General features: G+C 52.9%; 2 non-coding genes across 2 annotated transcripts; both read right to left on the bottom strand.

Annotated features, from left to right (window-relative positions):
* Positions 1 to 2,763: 2,763 nt before the first annotated feature.
* On the bottom strand, positions 2,764 to 2,836 carry TRNAF-GAA (transfer RNA phenylalanine (anticodon GAA)). The gene has a single exon. It is a non-coding gene; the product is annotated as a tRNA-Phe (tRNA).
* Positions 2,837 to 15,225: 12,389 nt separating this feature from the next.
* On the bottom strand, positions 15,226 to 15,297 carry TRNAP-AGG (transfer RNA proline (anticodon AGG)). Its single transcript has one exon. It is a non-coding gene; the product is annotated as a tRNA-Pro (tRNA).
* Between the last annotated feature and the right edge of the window lie 10,496 nt (positions 15,298 to 25,793).

Here is a 25,793-nt window from a genome sequence, read left to right as displayed (position 1 = left end):
GGCCGGAAACGGAATTACGTCACTCAAACAAGATGGCTGCGCCCGTGTACGACCGCTAGGGTAACTTCGCAAACGTATAGCTACAAGCGCCTTGCGAACACGAAAAAAATCACGCGAACATACACGCCGCAAAAAAAAAAAGTGTATTCGCTCGCATTCGTGGCTTCCGAAATCGATCTCGCACGGATTCGCGCCCCGCAAATGACGCGAAATTGCAGAAAAACTATTTTTTGCTAAACTGAAAGCAATCAGCAGGTGCAAAAGTTCAAACTTAACATTAGTAACCATTCACTCTAGTGCTTCCTGAGGGGCCCCTCCAGAGTTCAGTTCCCTATTTGTGACTATTCCATGACCCTGCTATGACCCAAACAGCAGGCTCATAGAATAGCTACAAGTAGACCATAAAGGTCCTGTGAAAAAAAATTGCACTGCAACAGAAAGCAAATTACAGATAAGGAAGGAAGCAGGTGCCAGCCAGACTGGAAGTTTCAAAATTACTGACACATTAATCCCCCCCTAATTAATTCATGGCAGTTGAAGAAGGGCAGATGTGCTTGCTTTCACTGCAACAGAAAGCAAATTACAGATAAGGAAGGAAGCAGGTGCCAGCCAGACTGGAAGTTTAAAAACAAGTGACACATTAATCAACCCCAAATTAATTCATGGCAGTTGAAGCAGGGCGGTGTGCTTGCTTTTTTTCACCCCCATAATCTACAGTGATAAACAAACCTAATGGGTGGCAGTCAGGATGTACCAGAGGGTGGCATGGGTGTACCAGAGGGTGGCAGTGGTGAAACAGAGGGTGCTGTGAACCTGTGATGATAAACCAGACGTAGAAACAACATAGTCGCGGCCGTTGCGAGCCGAAAAGTAAGTTCGCAATTGCGAAATGGTCCACAAATCCTCGCGAACGCTCGCCAACAAAAAAAAACGGAAAAATCCGCTAATCCGCGAGAGTTCGCGGATTTTGCGGATTGCGAATCGGTAAATCCGCAAATTCGCGTACGTGAGATCCGCTAGATCCGCCCATGCTTAACTGCAATAAATGACAGGCACTCAAACCGCAAGAACACACTGGGAAGGCATTTTCATAGTCAAAGGACAATACAATTTTCTATAATGGAAGTTCTTCCATCAGATAATAGAGGGCGTGAATTAACTTTGGAAGTGACTTTGAAAGAGGAGAACTTTGCACATTGATGCACCGCCACAGCACGTCGTGCATCAATGCTTGCAAAACTTTTTGGTACAATAGGTAGTAGCATAACTAAGCAAGATTAAAATAATTGGCAACTGTGGAAACGAAACCCCTGTGTTTAATCAGGTAGCACTGTTGATTGACTCGGAGATGCTGTATGTATGTAGGTTAGGTAGCAATCCAATCCAGACTATTATGTAGCCATTATGAGCGCTGCAAGGCTGGCTGACACTAGATGGTACAAAAGTAAAACCTCACTGAAACTGCATGTTACTACAGACTTTGAAACCGGAGATTCTGATGCAGTATAAGACTACAGTAAGATGTCTAAGCAACATCTCATCACTTTCCATTCTCGGCGTTAAGTTCTTGGACAATTTTATTTTCATCGTGAGTTTTGAAACTGCCATCAAAAACATTGCAGTTGTTAAAGTTGCCTGAAACTCGGACTGGCTATAAGGCTTTCACTGTGCTGACATCACATTGGCCTGTTGTCAGCAGTCATTACACTCAGCAAGAGCTCAGAGCTGTTAACTTCTTTGTAGCCGCTTGCCTCCATTGACATGCGTTTATTAAAGAAAAAGGCAGAATGAGAAAGCCTAGGCTGTGAATGTAGGAACAGTAGTTCTCAAAGAAAGTGGGTACCGGTAGGCCAGCTAGAAGGTGAAACATTGTCACACAGCACCTACGCAGAGAGTTAAGAACTGAGGAACCCTTCAGCATTATTACAGCCCATTCCCCTTAGTCCTTCTACAAAGCACTGCGTCAGGTATTCACATCTACTTGCCCCGCCTTAGCACCACCGTGACCTTTACTAACATGAGTCATGATGTGAAGCAAAATAATTTCACATAATAATAAGCATCGATCTGCAGGGCTGCTCTGTCTGATCATCCCTCCGGAGTCAGAGAGCCTGCTGCCTTAGTCCTGGTTTAGTTTTACCTAATACCGAGTACTGTTGCTGGAAAACTTAACTTGTGTAATTTCATGGTTATGCATTAGTTTACAGTACAGTCCGTTTACAGGAGGGAGCAATAGGGTTAGTCTCCTTCCATTGCTGGTGCTCTGAAACAGTTTCAAGAAGTTCTTGGAGTTTCTTGTTGCTCAATTGGCTGTAATTTCTGATACTTGGAAGTTTCCCTCGTCTTAATTGCATGATTTTTGCTCACGAGAAAGTGTCACTCATAGTCGTTGAAATGTCACTCATAATTTCACTCAAATTTTTAAAATGTCACACATGGCAATCTGAAACCTTGGCAGCTATGAGGGCGTGAGGCTCCAACGCAATCAGTGGATTCTGCTCGGAGGCACTGGGTGATCAGCTCCCCGTGTGTGATTGTGCCTGCAGTGTGTGAGTGACATCACTCCCTGTGGGATAGTGCTCCTGTGCACGAGGTGTGAGACCCACAAACAACAGAGGGATTGTACCGGAAGGAGGTATCATTGCAAGAAGCTATAAATCATAAAAACTGAAGAGGAAGGACAGATGTAATAAAAAGATTAATGTTTTCTTCCACAAGTTTCTAAACGTGTAATGGTTGATGTTTGAGTCTACAAAAGGCATCTGCCGAAACCCGGGATCGAACCAGGGACCTTTAGATCTTCAGTCTAACGCTCTCACAACTGAGCTATTTCGGCCGCTTCTGATACAATGTTGTGACTGTTGTGATTCCAGTGAACACACCCTGAAGCTGTTGTGCTCGGAGTTGTTTTTGGGTTCATGGGTCTCATTTTCCACCTGCCCCTCTCTCTGGTGAGTGCCTGCGCCTCTTTCTTCCCAGTGCCCGGAGCCTGGCACAGAATACACAGAGCAGGATCCTGGTGCCCAGAATATGCCCATCACAACCACGGCGACAGGATATCACTACGAAGGGCGCCTGGGGTCGTTATTGTACCCCTAAAATACACATCACAATGACTGTGTCAGAGAATAAGCCTTTAGAATACACCCCTGCACCCAAAGATGCCCCCGCCAGGGGACTGTGCCACAGAATGCGCCAATCAGGACCAAGGCGCTTTAATGGCGCCCATCCGAATTATTGAGCCAAAGAAAATACACTGGACATTTAAAGTGCCTCAGAATTCCGCATCTCTTTATCCATTCATTTCCCTTCCCTATGTATATAGAGATAACTCTAATCACTAGCATATGCAGTAGACCATTGTACTCTTTACCATTCCTATGTGACTCTTAGAGTATATCCATTTGTATCCCTTCCCTATGTATACTGAGATAACTCTAATCACTAGTCTCTTCTTTGTGTGACTTTACATCTTGTACATTTGCAATTTTTTTCTGTGTGTATCTTTTATGTAACGCATGTAATCCTTAATCCTTATGTTTTGCAACAGGTTCTTATGTAAAGCGCTCTGACACCTTCGGGTAAAGTTCGCGCTATATAAAATCGCATTAAATAAAATAAATAAAAAAAGAAATCTCTGATGCATCAATCAGAACGGAGAAGGGCAGCGACCGTCCTTCTAACTTCACTCTGACCAGAAACAACCCGATCATTACAAATATAACTGAGGCCCTTCTCAGAGAGACACCCCTTGTGTCTGGATGGGGTCTCAGCCCCTTGTGTCTGGATGGGGTCTCAGCCTCTTGTGTCTGGATGTGGTCTCAGCCCCTTGTGTCTGGATGGGGTCTCAGCCCCTTGTGTCTGGATGGGGTCTCAGCCCCTTGTGTCTGGATGGGGTCTCAGCCCCTTGTGTCTGGATGGGGTCTCAGCCCCTGGTGTCTGGATGGGGTCTCAGCAACTTGTGTCTGGATGGGGTCTCAGCCCCTGGTGTCTGGATGGGGTCTCAGCCCCTTGTGTCTGGATGGGGTCTCAGCCCCTTGTGTCTGGATGGGGTCTCAGCCCCTTGTGTCTGGATGGGGTCTCAGCCCCTTGTGTCTGGATGGGGTCTCAGCCCCTTGTGTCTGGATGGTGTCTCAGCCCCTTGTGTCTGGATGGGATCTCAGCCCCTTGTGTCTGGATGGGGTCTCAGCCCCTTGTGTCTGGATGGGGTCTCAGCCCTTGGTGTCTGGATGGGGTCTCAGCCCCTTGTGTCTGGATGGGGGTCCCAGCTCCTTGTGTCTGGATGGGGTCTCAGCCCCTTGTGTCTGGATGGGGTCTCAGCCCCTTGTGTCTGGATGGGGTCTCAGCCCCTGGTGTCTGGATGGGGTCTCAGCCCCTTGTGTCTGGATGGGGTCTCAGCCACTTGTGTCTGGATGGGGTCTCAGCCCCTGGTGTCTGGATGGGGTCTCAGCTCCTTGTGTCTGGATGGGGTCTCAGCCCCTTGTGTCTGGATGAGGTCTCAGCCCCTGGTGTCTGGATGGGGTCTCAGCCCTTGTGTCTGGATGGGGTCTCAGCCCCTTGTGTCTGGATGGGATCTCAGCCCCTTGTGTCTGGATGGTGTCTCAGCCCCTTGTGTCTGGATGGGGTCTCAGCCACTTGTGTCTGGATGGGGTCTCAGCCCCTGGTGTCTGGATGGGGTCTCAGCCCCTTGTGTCTGGATGGGGTCTCAGCCCCTTGTGTCTGGATGGGGTCTCAGCCCCTTGTGTCTGGATGGGGTCTCGGCCCCTTGTGTCTGGATGGGGTCTCAGCCCCTTGTGTCTGGATGGGGTCTCAGCCCCTCGTGTCTGGATGGGGTCTCGGCCCCTTGTGTCTGGATGGGGTCTCAGCCCCTTGTGTCTGGATGGGGTCTCTGCCCCCTGGGGTCTCAGCCCCTTGTGTCTGGATGGGGTCTCAGCCCCTTGTGTCGGGATGGGGTCTCAGCCCCTTGTGTCTGGATGGGGTCTCAGCCCCTTGTACCAGGATGTAGTCTCAGCCCCTTGTGTCTGGATGGGGTCTCAGCCCTTTGTGTCTGGATGGGGTCTCAGCCCCTTGTGTCTGGATGGGGTCTCAGCCCCTTGTGTCTGGATGGGGTCTCAGCCCCTTGTGTCTGGATGGGGTCTCAGCCCCTGGTGTCTGGATGGGGTCTCAGCCCCTTGTGTCTGGATGGGGTCTCAGCCCCTTGTGTCTGGATGGGGTCTCAGCCCCTTGTGTCTGGATGGGGTCTCAGCCCCTTGTGTCTGGATGGGGTCTAAGGCCCTTGTGTCTGGATGGGGTCCCAGCCCCTTGTGTCTGGATGGGGTCTCACCCCCTGTGTCTGGATGGGGTCTCAGCCCCTTGTGTCTGGATGGGGTCTCAGCCCCTTGTGTCTGGATGGGGTCTCAGCCCCCTGGGGTCTCAGCCCCTTGTGTCTGGATGGGGTCTCAGCCCCTTGTGTCTGGATGGGGTCTCAGCCCCTTGTGTCTGGATGGGGTCTCAGCCCCTGGTGTCTGGAGGGGGTCTCAGCCCCTTGTGTCTGGATGGGGTCTCAGCCCCTTGTGTCTGGATGGGGTCTCAGCCCCTTGTGTCTGGATGGGGTCTAAGGCCCTTGTGTCTGGATGGGGTCTCAGCCCCTTGTGTCTGGATGGGGTCTCACCCCCTGTGTCTGGATGGGGTCTCAGCCCCTTGTGTCTGGATGGGGTCTCAGCCCCTTGTGTCGGGATGGGGTCTCAGCCCCCTGGGGTCTCAGCCCCTTGTGTCTGGATGGGGTCTCAGCCCCTTGTGTCTGGATGGGGTCTCAGCCCCTTGTGTCTGGATGGGGTCTCAGCCCCTGGTGTCTGGATGGGGTCTCACCCCCTTGTGTCTGGATGGGGTCTCAGCCCCTTGTGTCTGGATGGGGTCTCAGCCCCTGGTGTCTGGATGGGGTCTCAGCCCCTGGTGTCTGGATGGGGTCTCACCCCCTTGTGTCTGGATGGGGTCTCAGCCCATTGTGTCTGGATGGGGTCTCAGCCCCTTGTGTCTGGATGGGGTCTCAGCCCCTTGTGTCTGGATGGGGTCTCAGCCCCTTGTGTCTGGATGGGGTCTCAGCCCCTTGTGTCTGGATGGGGTCTCAGCCCCTTGTGTCTGGATGGGGTCTCAGCCCCTTGTGTCTGGATGGGGTCTCAGCCCCTTGTGTCTGGATGGGGTCTCAGCCCCTGGTGTCTGGATGGGGTCTCAGCCCCTGGTGTCTGGATGGGGTCTCAGCCCCTTGTGTCTGGATGGGGTCTCAGCCCCTTGTGTCTGGATGGGGTCTCAGCCCCTTGTGTCTGGATGGGGGTCCCAGCTCCTTGTGTCTGGATGGGGTCTCAGCCCCTTGTGTCTGGATGGGGTCTCAGCCCCTGGTGTCTGGATGGGGTCTCAGCCCCTTGTGTCTGGATGGGGTCTCAGCCACTTGTGTCTGGATGGGGTCTCAGCCCCTGGTGTCTGGATGGGGTCTCAGCTCCTTGTGTCTGGATGGGGTCTCAGCCCCTTGTGTCTGGATGGGGTCTCAGCCCCTGGTGTCTGGATGGGGTCTCAGCCCTTGTGTCTGGATGGGGTCTCAGCCCCTTGTGTCTGGATGGGATCTCAGCCCCTTGTGTCTGGATGGGGTCTCAGCCCCTTGTGTCTGGATGGGGTCTCAGCCACTTGTGTCTGGATGGGGTCTCAGCCCCTGGTGTCTGGATGGGGTCTCAGCCCCTTGTGTCTGGATGGGGTCTCAGCCCCTTGTGTCTGGATGGGGTCTCAGCCCCTTGTGTCTGGATGGGGTCTCAGCCCCTTGTGTCTGGATGGGGTCTCGGCCCCTTGTGTCTGGATGGGGTCTCAGCCCCTTGTGTCTGGATGGGGTCTCAGCCCCTCGTGTCTGGATGGGGTCTCGGCCCCTTGTGTCTGGATGGGGTCTCAGCCCCTTGTGTCTGGATGGGGTCTCAGCCCCCTGGGGTCTCAGCCCCTTGTGTCTGGATGGGGTCTCAGCCCCTTGTGTCGGGATGGGGTCTCAGCCCCTTGTGTCTGGATGGGGTCTCAGCCCCTTGTACCAGGATGGAGTCTCAGCCCCTTGTGTCTGGATGGGGTCTCAGCCCTTTGTGTCTGGATGGGGTCTCAGCCCCTTGTGTCTGGATGGGGTCTCAGCCCCTTGTGTCTGGATGGGGTCTCAGCCCCTTGTGTCTGGATGGGGTCTCAGCCCCTGGTGTCTGGATGGGGTCTCAGCCCCTTGTGTCTGGATGGGGTCTCAGCCCCTTGTGTCTGGATGGGGTCTCAGCCCCTTGTGTCTGGATGGGGTCTCAGCTTGTGTCTGGATGGGGTCTAAGGCCCTTGTGTCTGGATGGGGTCTCAGCCCCTTGTGTCTGGATGGGGTCTCACCCCCTGTGTCTGGATGGGGTCTCAGCCCCTTGTGTCTGGATGGGGTCTCAGCCCCTTGTGTCGGGATGGGGTCTCAGCCCCCTGGGGTCTCAGCCCCTTGTGTCTGGATGGGGTCTCAGCCCCTTGTGTCTGGATGGGGTCTCAGCCCCTTGTGTCTGGATGGGGTCTCAGCCCCTGGTGTCTGGATGGGGACTCAGCCCCTTGTGTCTGGATGGGGTCTCAGCCCCTTGTGTCTGGATGGGGTCTCAGCCCCTTGTGTCTGGATGGGGTCTAAGGCCCTTGTGTCTGGATGGGGTCTCAGCCCCTTGTGTCTGGATGGGGTCTCACCCCCTGTGTCTGGATGGGGTCTCAGCCCCTTGTGTCTGGATGGGGTCTCAGCCCCTTGTGTCGGGATGGGGTCTCAGCCCCCTGGGGTCTCAGCCCCTTGTGTCTGGATGGGGTCTCAGCCCCTTGTGTCTGGATGGGGTCTCAGCCCCTTGTGTCTGGATGGGGTCTCAGCCCCTGGTGTCTGGATGGGGTCTCACCCCCTTGTGTCTGGATGGGGTCTCAGCCCCTTGTGTCTGGATGGGGTCTCAGCCCCTGGTGTCTGGATGGGGTCTCAGCCCCTGGTGTCTGGATGGGGTCTCACCCCCTTGTGTCTGGATGGGGTCTCAGCCCATTGTGTCTGGATGGGGTCTCAGCCCCTTGTGTCTGGATGGGGTCTCAGCCCCTTGTGTCTGGATGGGGTCTCAGCCCCTTGTGTCTGGATGGGGTCTCAGCCCCTTGTGTCTGGATGGGGTCTCAGCCCCTTGTGTCTGGATGGGGTCTCAGCCCCTTGTGTCTGGATGGGGTCTCAGCCCCTTGTGTCTGGATGGGGTCTCAGCCCCTTGTGTCTGGATGGGGTCTCAGCCCCTTGTGTCTGGATGGGGTCTCAGCCCCTTGTGTCTGGATGGGGTCTCAGCCCCTGGTGTCTGGATGGGGTCTCAGCCCCTTGTGTCTGGATGGGGTCTCAGCCCCTTGTGTCTGGATGAGGTCTCAGCCCCTGGTGTCTGGATGGGGTCTCAGCCCCTTGTGTCTGGATGGGGTCTCAGACCCTTGTTTCTGGATGGGGTCTCAGCCCCTTGTGTCTGGATGGGGTCTCAGCCCCTTGTGTCTGGATGGGGTCTCAGCCCCTTGTGTCTGGATGGGGTCTCAGCCCCTTGTGTCTGGATGGGGTCTCAGCCCCTTGTGTCTGGATGGGGTCTCAGCCCCTGGTGTCTGGATGGGGTCTCAGCCCCTTGTGTCTGGATGGGGTCTCAGCCCCTTGTGTCTGGATGGGGTCTCGGCCCCTCGTGTCTGGATGGGGTCTCAGCCCCTTGTGTCTGGATGGGGTCCTTGTGTCTGGATGGGGTCTCAGCCCCTTGTGTCTGGATGGGGTCCTTGTCTCTGGATGGGGTCTCAGCCCCTTGTGTCTGGATGAGGTCTCAGCCCCTTGTGTCTGGATGGGGTCTCAGCCCCTTGTGTCTGGATGGGGTCTCAGCCCCTTGTGTCTGGATGGGGTCTCAGCCCCTTGTGTCTGGATGGGGTCTCAGCCCCTTGTGTCTGGATGGGGTCTCAGCCCCTTGTGTCTGGATAGTGTCTCAGCCCCTTGTGTCTGGATGGGGTCTCAGCCCCTTGTGTCTGGATGGGGTCTCAGCCCCTTGTGTCTGGATGGGGTCTCAGCCCCTTGTGTCTGGATGGGGTCTCAGCCCCTTGTGTCTGGATGGGGTCTCAGCCCCTTGTGTCTGGATGGGGTCTTGTGTCTGGATGGGGTCTCAGCCCCTTGTGTCTGGATGGGGTCTCACCCCCTTGTGTCTGGATGGGGTCTCAGCCCCTTGTGTCTGGATGGGGTCTCAGCCCCTTGTGTCTGGATGGGGTCTCAGCCCCTTGTGTCTGGATGGGGTCTCAGCCCCTTGTGTCTGGATGGGGTCTCACCCCCTTGTGTCTGGATGGGGTCTCAGCTCCTTGTGTCTGGATGGGGTCTCAGCCCCTTGTGTCTGGATGGGGTCTCAGCCCCTTGTGTCTGGATGGGGTCTCAGCCCCTTGTGTCTGGATGGGGTCTCAGCCCCTTGTGTCTGGATGGGGTCTTGTGTCTGGATGGGGTCTCAGACCCTTGTGTCTGGATGGGGTCTCAGCCCCTTGTGTCTGGATGGGGTCTCGGCCCCTTGTGTCTGGATGGGGTCTCAGCCCCTTGTGTCTGGATGGGGTCTCAGCCCCTGGTGTCTGGATGAGGTCTCAGCCCCTTGTGTCTGGATGGGGTCTCAGCCCCTGGTGTCTGGATGGGGTCTCAGCCCCTTGTGTCTGGATGGGGTCTCAGCCCCTTGTGTCTGGATGGGGTCTCAGCCCCTTGTGTCTGGATGGGGTCTCAGCCCCTTGTGTCCGGATGGGGTCTCAGCCCCTTGTGTCTGGATGGGGTCTCAGCCCCGTGTGTCTGGATGGGGTCTCAGCCCCTTGTGTCTGGGTGGGGTCTCAGCCCCTTGTGTCTGGATGGGGTCTCAGCCCCTGGTGTCTGGATGGGGTCTCAGCCCCTTGTGTCTGGATGGGGTCTCAGCCCCTGGTGTCTGGATGGGGTCTCAGCCCCTTGTGTCTGGATGGGGTCTCAGCCCCTTGTGTCTGGATGGGGTCTCAGCCCCTTGTGTCTGGATGGGGTCTCAGCCCCTTGTGTCTGGATGGGGTCTCAGCCCCTTGTGTCTGGATGGGGTCCTTTGTGTCTGGATGGGGTCAAAGCCCCTTGTATCTGGATGGGGTCTCAGCCCCTTGTGTCTGGATGGGGTCTCAGCCCCTTGTGTCTGGATGGGGTCTCAGCCCCTTGTGTCTGGATGGGGTCTCAGCCCCCCCTTGTGTCTGGATGGGGTCTCAACCCCTGGTGTCTGGATGGGGTCTCAGCCCCTTATGTCTGGATGGGGTCTCAGCCCCTTGTGTCTGGATGGGGTCTCAGCCCCTTGTGTCTGGATGGGGTCTCAGCTCCTGGTGTCTGGATGGGGTCTCAGCCCCTTGTGTCTGGATGGGGTCTCAGCCCCTTGCGTCTGGATGGGGTCTCAGCCCCTTGTGTCTGGATGGGGTCTCAGCCCCTTGTGTCTGGATGGTGTCTCAGCCCCTTGTGTCTGGATGGGGTCTCAGCCCCTTGTGTCTGGATGGGGTCTCAGCCCCTTGTGTCTGGATGGGGTCTCAGCCCCTTGTGTCTGGATGGGGTCTCAGCCCCTTGTGTCTGGACAGGGTCTCAGCCCCTTGTGTCTGGATGGGGTCTCAGCCCCTTGTGTCTGGATGGGGTCTCAGCCCCTTGTGTCTGGATGGGGTCTTGTGTCTGGATGGGGTCTCAGCCCCTTGTGTCTGGATGGGGTCTCACCCCCTTGTGTCTGGATGGGGTCTCAGCCCCTTGTGTCTGGATGGGGTCTCAGCCCCTTGTGTCTGGATGGGGTCTCAGCCCCTTGTGTCTGGATGGGGTCTCAGCCTCTTGTGTCGGGATGGGGTCTCAGCCCCTTGTGTCTGGATGGGGTCTCAGCCCCTTGTGTCTGGATGGGGTCTCAGCCCCTTGTGTCTGGATGGGGTCTCAACCCCTTGTGTCTGGATGGGGTCTCAGCCCCTTGTGTCTGGATGGGGTCTCACCCCCTTGTGTCTGGATGGGGTCTCAGCTCCTTGTGTCTGGATGGGGTCTCAGCCCCTTGTGTCTGGATGGGGTCTCAGCCCCTTGTGTCTGGATGGGGTCTCAGCCCCTTGTGTCTGGATGGGGTCTTGTGTCTGGATGGGGTCTCAGCCCCTTGTGTCTGGATGGGGTCTCACCCCCTTGTGTCTGGATGGGGTCTCAGCCCCTTGTGTCTGGATGGGGTCTCAGCCCCTTGTGTCTGGATGGGGTCTCAGCCCCTTGTGTCTGGATAAGGTCTCAGCCCCTTGTGTCTGGACAGGGTCTCAGCCCCTTGTGTCTGGATGGGGTCTCAGCCCCTTGTGTCTGGATGGGGTCTCAGCCCCTTGTGTCTGGATGGGGTCTCAGCCCCTTGTGTCTGGATGGGGTCTTGTGTCTGGATGGGGTCTCAGCCCCTTGTGTCTGGATGGGGTCTCACCCCCTTGTGTCTGGATGGGGTCTCAGCCCCTTGTGTCTGGATGGGGTCTCAGCCCCTTGTGTCTGGATGGGGTCTCAGCCCCTTGTGTCTGGATGGGGTCTCAGCCTCTTGTGTCGGGATGGGGTCTCATCCCCTTGTGTCTCGATGGGGTCTCAGCCCCTTGTGTCTGGATGGGGTCTCAGCCCCTTGTGTCTGGATGGGGTCTCAACCCCTTGTGTCTGGATGGGGTCTCAGCCCCTTGTGTCTGGATGGGGTCTCACCCCCTTGTGTCTGGATGGGGTCTCAGCTCCTTGTGTCTGGATGGGGTCTCAGCCCCTTCTGTCTGGATGGGGTCTCAGCCCCTTGTGTCTGGATGGGGTCTCAGCCCCTTGTGTCTGGATGGGGTCTTGTGTCTGGATGGGGTCTCAGCCCCTTGTGTCTGGATGGGGTCTCACCCCCTTGTGTCTGGATGGGGTCTCAGCCCCTTGTGTCTGGATGGGGTCTCAGCCCCTTGTGTCTGGATGGGGTCTCAGCCCCTTGTGTCTGGATGGGGTCTCAGCCCCTTGTGTCTGGATGGGGTCTCAGCCCCTTGTGTCTGGATGGGGTCTCAGCCCCTGGTGTCTGGATGGGGTCTCAGCTCTTGTGTCTGGATGGGGTCTCACCCCCTCGTGTCTGGATGGGGTCTCACCCCCTTGTGTCTGGATGGGGTCTCAGTCCCTTGTGTCTGGATGGGGTCTCAGCCCCTTGTGTCTGGATGGGGTCTCAGCCCCTGGTGTCTGGATGGGGTCTCAGCCCCCTGTGTCTGGATGGGGTCTAAGCCCCTTGTGTCTGGATGGGGTCTCAGCCCCTTGTGTCTGGATGGGGTCTCAGCCCCTTGTGTCTGGATGGGGTCTCAGCCCCTTGTGTCTGGATGGGGTCTCAGCCCCTTGTGTCTGGATGGGGTCTCAGCCCCTTGTGTCTGGATGGGGTCTCAGCCCCTTGTGTCTCAGCCCCTTGTATCTGGATGGGGTCTCAGCCCCTTGTGTCTGGATGGGGTCTCAGCCCCTTGTGTCTGGATGGGGTCTCAGCCCCTTGTGTCTGGATGCGGTCTCAGCCCCTTGTGTCTGGATGGGGTCTCAGCCCCTTGTGTCTGGATGGGGTCTCAGCCCCTTGTGTCTGGATGGGGTCTCAGCCCCTTGTGTCTGGATGGGGTCTCAGTCCCTTGTGTCTGGATGGGGTCTCAGCCCCGTGTGTCTGGATGGGGTCTCAGCCCCTTGTGTCTGGATGGGGTCTCAGCCCCTTGTGTCTGGATGGGGTCTCAGCCCCGTGTGTCTGGATGGGGTCTCAGCCCCTTGTGTCTGGATGGGGTCTCAGCCCCTTGTGTCTGGATGGGGTCTCAGCCCCTTGTGTCTGGTGGGGTCTCAGCCCCTTGTGTCTGGATGGGGTCTCAGCCCCTTGTGTCTGGATGGGGGCTCAGCCCCTTGTGTCTGGATGGGGTCTCAGACCCTTGTGTCTGGATGGGGTCTCACCCCCTTGTGTCTGGATGGGGTCTCAGCCCTGGTGTCTGGATGGGGTCTCAGCCCCTTGTGTCTGGATGGGGCCTCAGCCCCTTGTGTCTGGATGGGGGCTCAGCCCCTGGTGTCTGGATGGGGTCTCAGCCCCTTGTGTCTGGATGGGGTCTCAGCCCCTTGTGTCTGGATGGGGTCTCAGCCCTGGTGTCTGGATGGGGTCTCAGCCCCTTGTGTCTGGATGGGGCCTCAGCCCCTTGTGTCTGGATTGGGTCTCAGCCCCTTGTGTCTGGATAGGGTCTCAGCCCCTGGTGTCTGGATGAGGTCTCAGCCCCTTGTGTCTGGATGGGGTCTCAGCCCCTGGTGTCTGGATGGGGTCTCAGCCCCTTGTGTCTGGATGGGGTCTCAGCCCCTTGTGTCTGGATGGGGTCTCAGCCCCTTGTGTCTGGATGGGGTCTCAGCCCCTTGTGTCCGGATGGGGTCTCAGCCCCTTGTGTCTGGATGGGGTCTCAGCCCCGTGTGTCTGGATGGGGTCTCAGCCCCTTGTGTCTGGATGGGGTCTCAGCCCCTTGTGTCTGAATGGGGTCTCAGCCCCTTGTGTCTGGATGGGGTCTCAGCCCCTTGTGTCTGGATGGGGTCTCAGCCCCTTGTGTCTGGATGGGGTCTCAGCCCCTTGTGTCTGGATGGGGTCTCAGCCCCCCCTTGTGTCTGGATGGGGTCTCAACCCCTGGTGTCTGGATGGGGTCTCAGCCCCTTATGTCTGGATGGGGTCTCACCCCCTTGTGTCTGGATGGGGTCTCAGCCCCTTGTGTCTGGATCGGGTCTCAGCTCCTGGTGTCTGGATGGGGTCTCAGCCCCTTGTGTCTGGATGGGGTCTCAGCCCCTTGTGTCTGGATGGGGTCTCAGCCCCTTGTGTCTGGATGGGGTCTCAGCCCCTTGTGTCTGGATGGTGTCTCAGCCCCTTGTGTCTGGATGGTGTCTCAGCCCCTTGTGTCTGGATGGGGTCTCAGCCCCTTGTGTCTGGACGGGGTCTCAGCCCCTTGTGTCTGGACGGGGTCTCAGCCCCTTGTGTCTGGACGGGGTCTCAGCCCCTTGTGTCTGGATGGGGTCTCAGCCCCTTGTGTCTGGATGGGGTCTCAGCCCCTTGTGTCTGGATGGGGTCTCAGCCCCTTGTGTCTGGATGGGGTCTCAGCCCCTTGTGTCTGGATGGGGTCTTGTGTCTGGATGGGGTCTCAGCCCCTTGTGTCTGGATGGGGTCTCACCCCCTTGTGTCTGGATGGGGTCTCAGCCCCTTGTGTCTGGATGGGGTCTCAGCCCCTTGTGTCTGGATGGGGTCTCAGCCCCTTGTGTCTGGATGGGGTCTCACCCCCTTGTGTCTGGATGGGGCCTCAGCTCCTTGTGTCTGGATGGGGTCTCAGCCCCTTGTGTCTGGATGGGGTCTCAGCCCCTTGTGTCTGGATGGGGTCTCAGCCCCTTGTGTCTGGATGGGGTCTCAGCCCCTTGTGTCTGGATGGGGTCTCAGCCCCTTGTGTCTGGATGGGGTCTCAGCCCCTGGTGTCTGGATGGGGTCTCAGCCCTTGTGTCTGGATGGGGTCTCACCCCCTCGTGTCTGGATGGGGTCTCACCCCCTTGTGTCTGGATGGGGTCTCAGTCCCTTGTGTCTGGATGGGGTCTCAGCCTCTTGTGTCTGGATGGGGTCTCAGCCCCTTGTGTCTGGATGGGGTCTCAGCCCCTTGTGTCTGGATGGGGTCTCAGCCCCTGGTGTCTGGATGGGGTCTCAGCCCCTTGTGTCTGGATGGGGTCTCAGCCCCTGGTGTCTGGATGGGGTCTCAGCCCCTTGTGTCTGGATGGGGTCTCAGCCCCTTGTGTCTGGATGGGGTCTCAGCCCCTTGTGTCTGGATGGGGTCTCAGCCCCTGGTGTCTGGATGTGGTCTCAGCCCCTTGTGTCTGGATGGGGTCTCAGCCCCTTGTGTCGGGATGGGGTCTCAGCCCCTTGTGTCTGGATGGGGTCTCAGCCCTGCTGCTGTGTCCAGTGTGCACCCCCACCTCTCACCTTTCTGTCCCCGAGGTTAGTTTCAATAAAAGTTTTCATCCCCTGTTCTCAGGTTCAACGCGAGTCACTTAAAAACAAACCCCTCCTGGTGCTGATGTGGGGGGTCGCTGCCCCGCCCCCTCCCCCAGCTGTTCCTGCAGCTGGCTCGGTGGTACAGGGCTCAAGTTCTTCCTTTAGGTGCGTCAGGGTATGTTTGTAATCAAATGCAAAACTAACCCTGGTTATTTCAAAGTCACTTGTTTTGTTAATATTTATTGAAATATGACTTTATAAAAGGAAAAGAAGGCTCGTCCGGGATTTGAACCCGGGATCTCTCGCACCCTAAGCGAGAATCATACCCCTAGACCAACGAGCCAGCAGTGGTATGCAGAGGTACATCTTTTATATGTTGCGTCGATCTCTGCTAGGACTTTACCGGTATTTTATATCATTTTTGTCTGTTCCCTCCTTAGCCGCAGGTACTCCCAGAGGACAGACGGACGCTCCATGGCAGGGTCTCCGGACTCAGATATTCCTCTTTCAGCAAATGCCTGCTCCCTTTGATTCAAAACTACAAAGAGAAGGAAACATCCACCACACACCTCTGCGTAATATTGTGTGACAGGATCACACATTGAGGGCTTCACTTACAAGAAACTGACGCATCAGCATTGAGGCATCAGTTTCCTTGCGCCCGCACCAAATGCGACACTATGGATGCGCTATATTTACAATACAAGGCTCCATGGCGCACAGATTAACAGATGCGTCAGAAATTCTGACACATCTGTTGGCGCAAAAGTGATGCATTGCTGGAGTTGCTCCTAAAACTGATGCAACTCCAGCAATGCGTCAGATCACATAGGCAAAAACGGCCCTGTAACAAAATCGGCCCCCAGGGGCCCAAAATCGGCCCGACCGGTGCGGCGCACCGGGGGATTGCCCGGTGCCCACCTATGGCCAGTCCGGCCCTGGTTGGAGCAGGCAAAAGGATTTTAACTCAGTGAAATCATAGAGTGAAGCAGTGAAATGTAAATCCCACTGCTCCCGCTCTACACAGCTTTTTGCGTGGAAACACCTACCCTGCATACTTTATACCTGACGCAGGTATAATGTACCGCAGTGCTCTACAAACTGATACACTGGACGCAACGTCAGTTTGTAGATATGGCACATTGTGGTGCACTGATTGCGCCGCCGCTGCATCAAAAAAAGTGATGGAGCGGGGGCACAAGGGGCTTGTAAATGATGCCCTGAGTCTGTCAACTTTATAAAAGTGTAATTCCTATTTCACTCAGGCTGAAGCGTTTACATTAGGAAAGTAAGAACATGTATTTCTCAGACAGGGATCATTCTACATTATTAATGGATCCATAGCACATGGGTTAAATTTTTTTAATTCATAAAGTCTATTTCAGTCCAATTAAGACAACAGACACTAAAGGGTTAAAAGGTCACAGCATGGCACTAATAAGAAAAAATCCCAAAACAATTAAAAAGGAGTTATGTTATGCTACAAGTTTTTATATACCCCAGCCAAGGTGCGTCCCGGCGCTGTCAAATAGCAAGGAGGGCAGCTGCCTCTACAAAGCACGGCAGGCCCTAACATGACAAGCCCTAGGATTTAGTCTGAGGGAAAAAGGTAAGTCTTAATGGCTTTCCTGAAAGTCAAGAGATCATTTAAGCCAAGCAGCTGGGACGGCAAGGCATTCCATAATTTAGCAGCCAGATAGCGGAAGGAGTGACCGCCCATCCGAGAGCGTTTCACCCCAGGGACCGCAACCAGGTGCTGGCCTTCCGACTGCAAAGATCGTCGTAAGTAACGAACAAAGCATAGGTGGAGTCACAAGTTTTAGGATCTTGAATGAGAGACAGAGAGCCTTAAATTGAATCTGTTTAGCCACAGGCAACTAATGGAGTTTACTTAAGGTGCCCTCAACCGGATGAGAGCGAGGGAGGCCAACCAAAATTTTTGCTGCCGCATTTTGCACCCGCTGCATTCTTCCAATCTCTGCCTGGTTGGCCCCTAACAACAAGGAGCTCGCATAGTCCAAGCGAGAGAGAATAGTCGATTGCACTATGAGCTGGCGGGTAGGAGGATCAACATTTTTTTAAATAAGTTTGAGATTCCGTAGGATCCCAAAACATGTGCCTGCCGTTTTCTTGGTGTGGGTGCTAAGAATGAGAGAGGAATCTATCCAGACCCCAAGGTTTTTCACTTCTGATTTTGAGTTGGGAAAGTTCCCCAAAGTATTGGGCCACCATTTTTCGCACCACACAGGAGCGTTTTTTCCCACTAATAAAACCTCAGTCTTACTCGCATTAAACTGCAGATAATTAGAGGTCATCCAATTAACCACTGCCATTAGGCCACTCTTAAACCTTGTGGCACTCAAAACGGAATCCTCTGTCAGTGCCACCACTAGCTGCGTATCGTCAGCATATGAGACCATTGAGAGATCCCATAGCTTAGCAACCGCAGCCAAAGGCTGTACGTAAAGATTGAATAACGTAGGGCTGAGTGCCGAGCCCTGTGGGACTCCCTGCTCAATGGGTCGTTCTGTGGAAAGGAACAGGGGAGTGGAAACCCGAAAGGATCTTCCTGTTAGAAAGGCTCTGAACCACTCCAGAGCGAGTCCCCCGACACCGGCTTCTTCCAGGCGATGTAACAAAACTGCATGCAAGACCGTGGCGAAGGCAACACTCAGATCCAACAGGATCAGTGCCGCCGTTTGACCAGAGTCCAGGATGGTCCGCAGATGTTCCGTCATACTCAAAAGTGCCGTCTCAGTGCTGTGACCGGGTCGGAAGCCATGCCGCTAGGCATCCAGAGTATTGTTAGAGCAGAGAAAGCTGATAAGAATACTATTGACGTGGGATTCTGCCACCTTGGCTGGCCAAGGGAGCAGGGAAATAGGCCTGAAATTCTCAGGTTTGGTGGAATCCAACATAGGTTTTTTAATATTGGGGGATACCCATGCCTGTTTCCATCTTGCCGGTATCACGGCTGATTCAAAGGAGGAGTTAATTATCTGGCGAAGAGGGTTAAGCACAAGCGCGGATGTCTCCCTATATTGGGCAGGTTTTAAGGGGTCAGCAAGGGAGCCATACTTGATTTTCCCACATAGTCTAATGAATTCATCATGGGAGATTTCAGGAATCACCGTGAGTTTGGTGGTTGACTCAGCACTAACAGGGGTGGGTAAAGGTGTAGGTAAAAAGGATCTATAAATTGCACGCACTGTTTCGACAAAGATGGAAGCTAATTCTTCGCAGTGTGTTTCAGAGACAATTACCAGTGTCGAGGCTTTTTTGGCGAGTCTAAACTATGTTAATTTATTTTCAGCCTAGCTGTAAGCCATCAAAAAGTCCAACACCATATCCAATATGATGCAATTCCACAATATTCAATTTTCAAGAGTCTTGAAATTACGTTTCATAATCCAACTTCTGTTCATCTTTCAGAACAACACTTTTTACCAATCAGCCCAGTCAATGCGTTTCGTCCCTGAGGACTACATCAGGGTTCTGCATCCCAGTACCACATATTTCGAATGGTGTTTAGTTTACCGTCTGGTTCAGTGTCTTCCTGGGGAATCAGTCTCTTTCCCTGGGTAGTATAGTGCCTCCCTGATTTATCTCATCCGTGTGTCGAGGTAGAATGTCATGAAAAAGCACCTAGATTTTGGTTGCTCGATAGTTGTTGCTTATAAGAATGTGAGGTCACGAAAAGTAGGGCGTACAAGTTTAAAAGATATACAGTAAATCGCACTAATGCGACGCTAGGGCCCACACTGCTGGTGTTTATTTTTGGTGTCTAATAAGAGATAATGCCTAGTCAGGAAGGGTGCAGATGGTGTAAGCTCCAGAGCAGAGTGAGAGGGCATCAGGGTTACATGCTCACTCTTTGAGGGTATGACGGGCTGTGTCTGTGACCCTTGGCCAATCACAATCACTGGTGCATTCCTACTAAGGAAAGACACCTTTCCCCTTTAGGGAGTGTCTGCTGTCCTTGGCAGAGCCAGACAGGCCTTTTATTCCATCAGGCATTTCCCCAGTAGGCTACAAAACACAGTACACATGGAAAGAGGAAAAATTCAAGAGAAATACAAATATTTCTGCTCTTTATGCTGACTTTGTGAAGGCGTACGATTTTGGCGCTGCCCCAGGTTCATGTGATTAAGTAAATCTGGGGCAGCACCAAAATCCATGGGTGTTGCATGGGAAAACCCAGCATCAACACCCATGGAATGATTCCTACCGCAGAGTACGGCAACACAGTTACTTGCGCTTCTTTGTCTTACTCTATATCTATGAGGCCATGCGACGCCCCACAAAGTGACTTTGTGTTGCCTCATAGATATGATTGAGGCGCCTGAGCCATTGGAGCATCAAAAAAAGTGACGACCCGGCAGTGCAGGCACCATTTATTGTCCGAAATATACTGTTGCTGTCCACGTGTCTTAATTAAGCAGCTTTCGGTACTTTCCACTGTAATGCAATGTATTAGCCCTAGTACTTTTCCATAGAAATAATTGCAATATTACAGCATGTACCAGACATATTTCTAAATGTGACATGCTGAAATTACTTGTGGCTCAGCTAGCATCCTGAGCTGTTCTGGTATCTCTCTTAGCCAAGCCTTCCGTTACAAAAGAATCTTTACTTTCAGTAGCTTCAGTAACTTTTAATTAATTTGTTTGTGTCAACGTTCTACAGGCCTTTAAGGTAGATATTTTGTATCACATTATAAAGGCAGCTTCTACTCTACAAACTAGAGAGGAACAAGCATTTGTAATGCACTAGGTCTCGCAATTGCGAGATTTTGAGCTATTGGCATTGTAAATAACAATGCCTTTTATTTATATGTTTAAAAAACCTGCAATAATAAAAGGCATTGTCATTTACAATACCAATAGGTCAAAATGTATAAAATACGAGACCTATTGCATTGCAAATGCTTGTTGTTTACAAACGCCCCATGCTGCTCTTTCATGTTAATAGAGGCCACGCCCCTTTCTTTAGACGAGCCGTGTCTAAAGAAACATCAGCGGCTGCTATTAAAATGAAAGCGCTGTAAGGGGTGCTTATTTTTGTAAAAGCGTCCCGTGAAAGCACGCATGACGCGCTGAATGTTGAAGGAAAGCATGTAGTGCCCGCAGTAGGAGAAACTCATTAAAGAAAATAGTGCTTACAGCAGCCACGACCACTGCAGGTGAGAGCGCTGGGGCGGTGGGGCCAGGTGAGGGGGGATATTGAGAGACTCTCGAAATTCCATCTCACGCGGCCCCACCGCTGTTACCTGCAGTGGTGACGGCTGGCTTGCAGACTAAAAAAAGACCTACTGTGTAACAACCGAACTAAAAGGGCAAGTCCTAATGGGAGCTTACAAATGAGGACAAGGCAGTATTAAGGAGGGACTAACAAGCCTATTAAGGAATCAGGAGCTAGCATTTATGAAGGACAATGGTACAGGCCAATGACAAATATGGGCGGAGAGTGGCCGGGACTCCAAGTACAAATTCCAGAACAGCATGCATCGCAGACCAGCGCATTCGCTGCCCAGGCTCGACCTAAAAATATCAGTGACCAACGAACCAAGAAAAATAGAAAGTACAATGCGTGGGTCAGAGCTTCTTCTCAGGGACCTTGCAGGAGGGCAGCCCCAGGTTTCCCAGACATGCATGTGCATGAGCGGCTCCCCTGGACAGTAGGGTGACCAACCGTCTGTAAATTTCATGGACTGTCCAGAATTTGGATCTCACGTCCCTAGTCTGTGACAATCCCTTTTATGGATGGCTTTTGTCTGTAATTTTGGGCATTGGGCAATAGCACTGTTCCCCTGCATGATGCCTCAGCTCCCTGATGGGGCCGCCTCGCAAACTTGACTCATGACTTCTACTTTTTCAGATTGCCTATGTGCAGGGGCATAGTGAACCCTACCCCCACCCAACCCCTTGCTTTAGGAACTACAGCAAGGGTGAAATTCTTGATGGGCCTCTTCTATCTGCAACTCTGCAGTCAAGGGCTCAGCTTATAATTCATATGAAAAGGTGGGCGAGTGAGTAATTGAAGGGATGGGTGGATGGCTGGATGGATTAGGGAAAGTGTGAATGGATGAATGAAAGGGTGAATGGATGGATAATGAGAGAATGGATGGATGGATGAGTGAGTGGAAGGATGGATGAGAGAAAAGGTAAATGGATGTATGGGTGGAAGGGTAGAAGGATGGGTAAATGGGTGGATGGATGAGTGAAAGGATGGATGGATGAGTGAAAGGATGGCTGATGGGCGAGTGAATGGGTGGATGGATGCGTGAATTGATGGATGGATTGATAAGTGAAAGTGTGAATGGATGGACAGATGAGTGGAAGGGGTCCCAACAACAAGCAGCACTTACCGGCGGAAGCTCCGGCCGTGAGGGAAACGGCGACGGCGGGGCAGTGCAGCAGTGTTTTCCAGTGCCGTGAGGGGAACGGCTGTAATTAACCACAAATCCCAGGTGCACCAGTAGCAGCACACCGGCGCACCGGTGACGCTACAGCCAGCGCCCGGAGGTGCTATTTAACATCAGAGCGCCGAGTGCTCTGGGGGTCCCAACAACAAGCAGCACTTACCAGCGGAAGCTCCGGCCGTGAGGGAAACGGCGACGGCGGGGCAGTGCAGCAGTGTTTTCCAGTGCCGTGAGGGGAACGGCTGTAATTAACCACAAATCCCAGGTGCCCCAGTAGCAGCACACCAGCGCACCGGTGACGCTACAGCCAGCGCCCGGGCAAAGGGCGGGCCGTCTGTGGCCGTCCGGGGCCGGGAGAGGCCGGGCAGGGCCATGTCCCTTGGCAGTACAATCATCATTGCAGACAGTACAGTAGGACTAAATGGCAATGGAACAGATCTGATCCTCAAATATTGACCTTATATTTTTTATTGTCCCCTATTACTATTTTGTATTTGTATTGGTTGTTTCTACATCCCTGAAGGCTATATCCCAAACCTTATTAAGAATGGGTAAAAAAACTCCTGCTTTATCGTGGTCGCAAACTAGGCTGAAAACTATCACCACCCCTGTCCCAAGTTTGACCGCGTTTGACAAAATGCTACAAAAAACTATAGTGGTTGTGGCTACAGTCATAGAGAACACCGAGAGACGCCTCTCACTCCCTCCAAGCATTCTCCCATTTACCCAATTAGTAAATACATCTATGGCCCTGGCTAACTTCTCTGAATCTTTACTCATGGACTCTTATGCAGGACTTCCTGGAGCCGTGAATAATGGGAATAGTTCAAAATAAGAACTGGCATTGATAGAACATTCCCTTATGGGTAGTAGGCTTTCATCTACCCCTACTCTGCAGTTGCCCCCGTCAGATAAAGATTCTTTATCACATGAAACTGGTGACTTGGTAGTACTGGAGGGTTCAGACATCTACCCACGTAGTGAATTAGTAACTATGGATGGGGTAAACATCGATAGCCCACCAGCACGAACCAGGGGGCAGAAAGCAAAGAGTAAAATGAAACATGTTATCAATGAACAACTTACAAATAAACAAAGGGGTAAAAGTAGCCGCACATATCGGAAGGTGACACAAAATCCTGCTGGGCAAAGAGGTGATAAGGGTGTGAATCAGCTTAATGCTATAGATGCCCAATCCCTTGAGGATAACACAGAGGTGGGGATGCCAGATTCTGGGTTCGTATGGAGACTCTGCTTTCTACTTTATTAGGGCCTATCTGTCTAAAGATGTTAAATATTGAAACCAGGATGGCCTCTATGGAAGAACAAATAGTAAAAATTGCAGAACGCAGTGAGATTTCTGGCGTCAAGCAATGTTTGCTACCACGAGCATCCACTTCAAACGGGGCATTGCCAAAGATCATCCCAAATAATAAAAACAAAGATGGGGGAAGGAAATAGAAAGATCAGAACTTATATATAAGGGGATCACTAATGCCATAAATACCAACAAGGGTCCATCGTCTGTTGGTAATGACTCAAACAATAAGAATAACGCACCGAGCAATAGTAAGGGAGTTACACAGGGGATACAACATACCCCACTTAAGGAGACAAGGGCAACTGCCCAATGCGGGGTTGGGTCTACAGGGAAAACTGACATGGAAGAGAGGAAGGGCTCCTGCCCTTCAGGAATTTCAAAGCGCAGTGACATACCCCGGGTAGTGAATTTACCCCCAGAATGCAGTACCTACGTCACTGTCCTTTGTAATGTACCTAAATTGCAGGAAGGTCAAACGGAAACGCAAGAAACACTTAGGAACAAAACCCTTTATTGGATGACTAACAATTGTAATTATCCCATATCTAGTGCTGAACACATATTACTTACTCAAAGAGTGGGATGGATAGGCCCAGCTCCTAATACTTTTGACGGGGACTGTGTGATAATAAGTTTCAGGTCACCAAACTGGGCGCATGCAACTTTACTTAACGCCCCCCCCCCCACCATCATGTACAGAGTATAATATGACACTACTACCTTTTGGGTATTTCTATAAACATTTATGGGCCAATCACCTAGAACCTGAACGTAGAATGCTGGGCCCCAACCTTAACATTAACTACTTACCTTTTCCACGAATAGCTCATCCAATGCGACTCCTCATCCCGCTGCTTAACAGATTTGAATGTTTGACAATGATGGAGGAAAATGACTGACATAAAGTCTCGGAAAGGGTACCCCCAGGTCACAAGACGGGCCAGTTGACAGTACATGGTACCCCTGAAATGGGTTGGGCTGAAAGAAATTGCTTAATTACTAACATAGGCGATCATTTGGGGAGTAGGGACGGCGGAACCCATGAGGATAGCGTGACTTGTAATCCAGTTACAGTAACTCCTGCAGAGCGTTTGGTAAATGGGGGCGAGCAGTTAAACGAATGTCTAATTTTAGATCTAAATGTAGAGGCTATTGGGGGCCCGGTTGGTTTAGGACAAGAAGGGTACACATTAACAACCTGGAACATCGCAGGCCTGAAGAGAAAGTTGGATACCCCATTTTGGCAGGATTTCATTAGAGATGGTAGTGACTTCATCTGCTTACAAGAGACATGGAGTACTGAAGAGGTTGTAGTGGAGGGTTATACCTCTTTCTGCTTAAGTGCTGTACCCTCCCAAACAGGAAGAGCCAAAGGTGGGTTATTGCTGCTCATATCAACAAAACTAGTGGGGTGTAAAATTACAAGTTATGCATCAATTGGCAATAATAGCCAAGTCCTGAGACTAACCTTTCCGAAGGGTAAGGACTTGGTTTTAATAAATTTTTATAATAATAATTTTAATAAGGAAAGACAATCACCATTAGGCCCATTAGAAAAGGAAATAGATAGAGTAATAAATCTCTCCAGAAAACTCGTAGTTATTCTGTGAGCGGGTGATTTTAATATTCGTGTTTGCCCAGCGGCACTAACCAATTCTTGTGGATTAATGAAGTCCCATTGTACCCCCTTTACAAATGATGACAATACTTTACATTTTTCGCATTGTGATTATGGCATGGCTATAAATACATTTATGGCAAAATTCGACCTTGAGCTTTTAGATTGCTCTATGACTAAAGGCCATATCAAATGCCCAACATTTAGTGGGAGGAATGGGAATAGTAACATAGACCACATTGTATTATCTGAACATAGTTTTTTTACTGATCTCTGGGTAACAGAGCAGGTGGTCAGCGACCACAATAGCATCTCTATAGCACTACTAGATTGGGGCGGGAAAAAAGTTAACAATGAGGACCAACTTGTAGATATTGTCCCTGTTAGGCCCAATGGGATGAGAATAAAGTCGACTGGTGTGGATCCACCAAAGATTCAAGCAGAGGTGGTCACCAGATGCAGGGATGCTATTGATTGTTGCTTAAATAAGGATGTTATACCTGGAATTTTATTAACTAACTTTGCAGAAATAAATAATGTAATCAGGAGTGTATTAACAAAAATCCCTAGAGTAGACAAACAGGGTGGCACAAGGTGGTTTGACTCAAAATGCACCCAGGCTTTACAGAAACTTAAAATGGTGTTAGGGTCTAAGCCTCGTGTTAGACGGACCGGGAGGGTCGGCCGAGGATAAGGGGAGAGGTCTCCGGGGAGATCCGTCTCCAGCAATCGTACAGACAAATAACTTCCGCCCCACTGACGTACACCACACAAGGATAAGGTTCAACGTTACTTTATAAGCAATTCTTTAAGTACGGTGAGGTGGTACAAGGAGGTCTGGACTCCGGGGTCCCCTCTATTCTAGTCTCTTGGTTGGGTAAGGGGGTAGCGGGACAGTCTCGTTACCACTCTGGGGGATGTGGTTGTAGATGAATTAGCTCACAATCCTCGAGCTCGGCGTTCTTAGATGATCGGGCCGCGGCGGAGCCAGCAGGTCCCGGGATGGTTGAAGGTAGTGACGGTCCGCGGCGGAGCCAGCAGGTCCCGATGAAGATGGGTGCAGAGAGCCGCGGCAGCGCCAGCAGGCAGGTCGGTAGTTTGCAAGGCAGGGCTACGGCAGCGCCAGTAGTCCGTCAAGGATGAGTTCTTCACTGCGTCTCTCGACTCCAGGATACAACTGCCTTCCTGCTCTGGAGCTGCGCCAGTTATAGGTCTGGCGCCCTTTGATGTCCGGACCCTCGCACTGGGAGGTCGGGAGGTCCGGGATGAGGGAGTCCAGACACCCAGCAGGGGGGTGGAGCCAGCGCCTGGGGGAGCTGGGGGCGATCGGCACCTGGCGGGGGAGAGCCATCGACACCTCTTTCTCCCATTGACCTGCCAAGTAGTCCGCTCACCTCCTGGGTGGATGGTGGTGCCGGGATGTCGGGGCCTGGCCAGGCCCAGGGTTAGGGTTGATCGGAGGCCATGCGGCCTCGTGGT

The sequence above is a fragment of the Lissotriton helveticus genome, chromosome 1_2, assembly GCF_964261635.1.
Source record: "Lissotriton helveticus chromosome 1_2, aLisHel1.1, whole genome shotgun sequence".
Lineage (NCBI taxonomy): Eukaryota > Metazoa > Chordata > Amphibia > Caudata > Salamandridae > Lissotriton > Lissotriton helveticus.
Note: the sequence above shows the minus strand (reverse complement) of the source record. Positions and strands in the feature narration are given on the sequence as shown.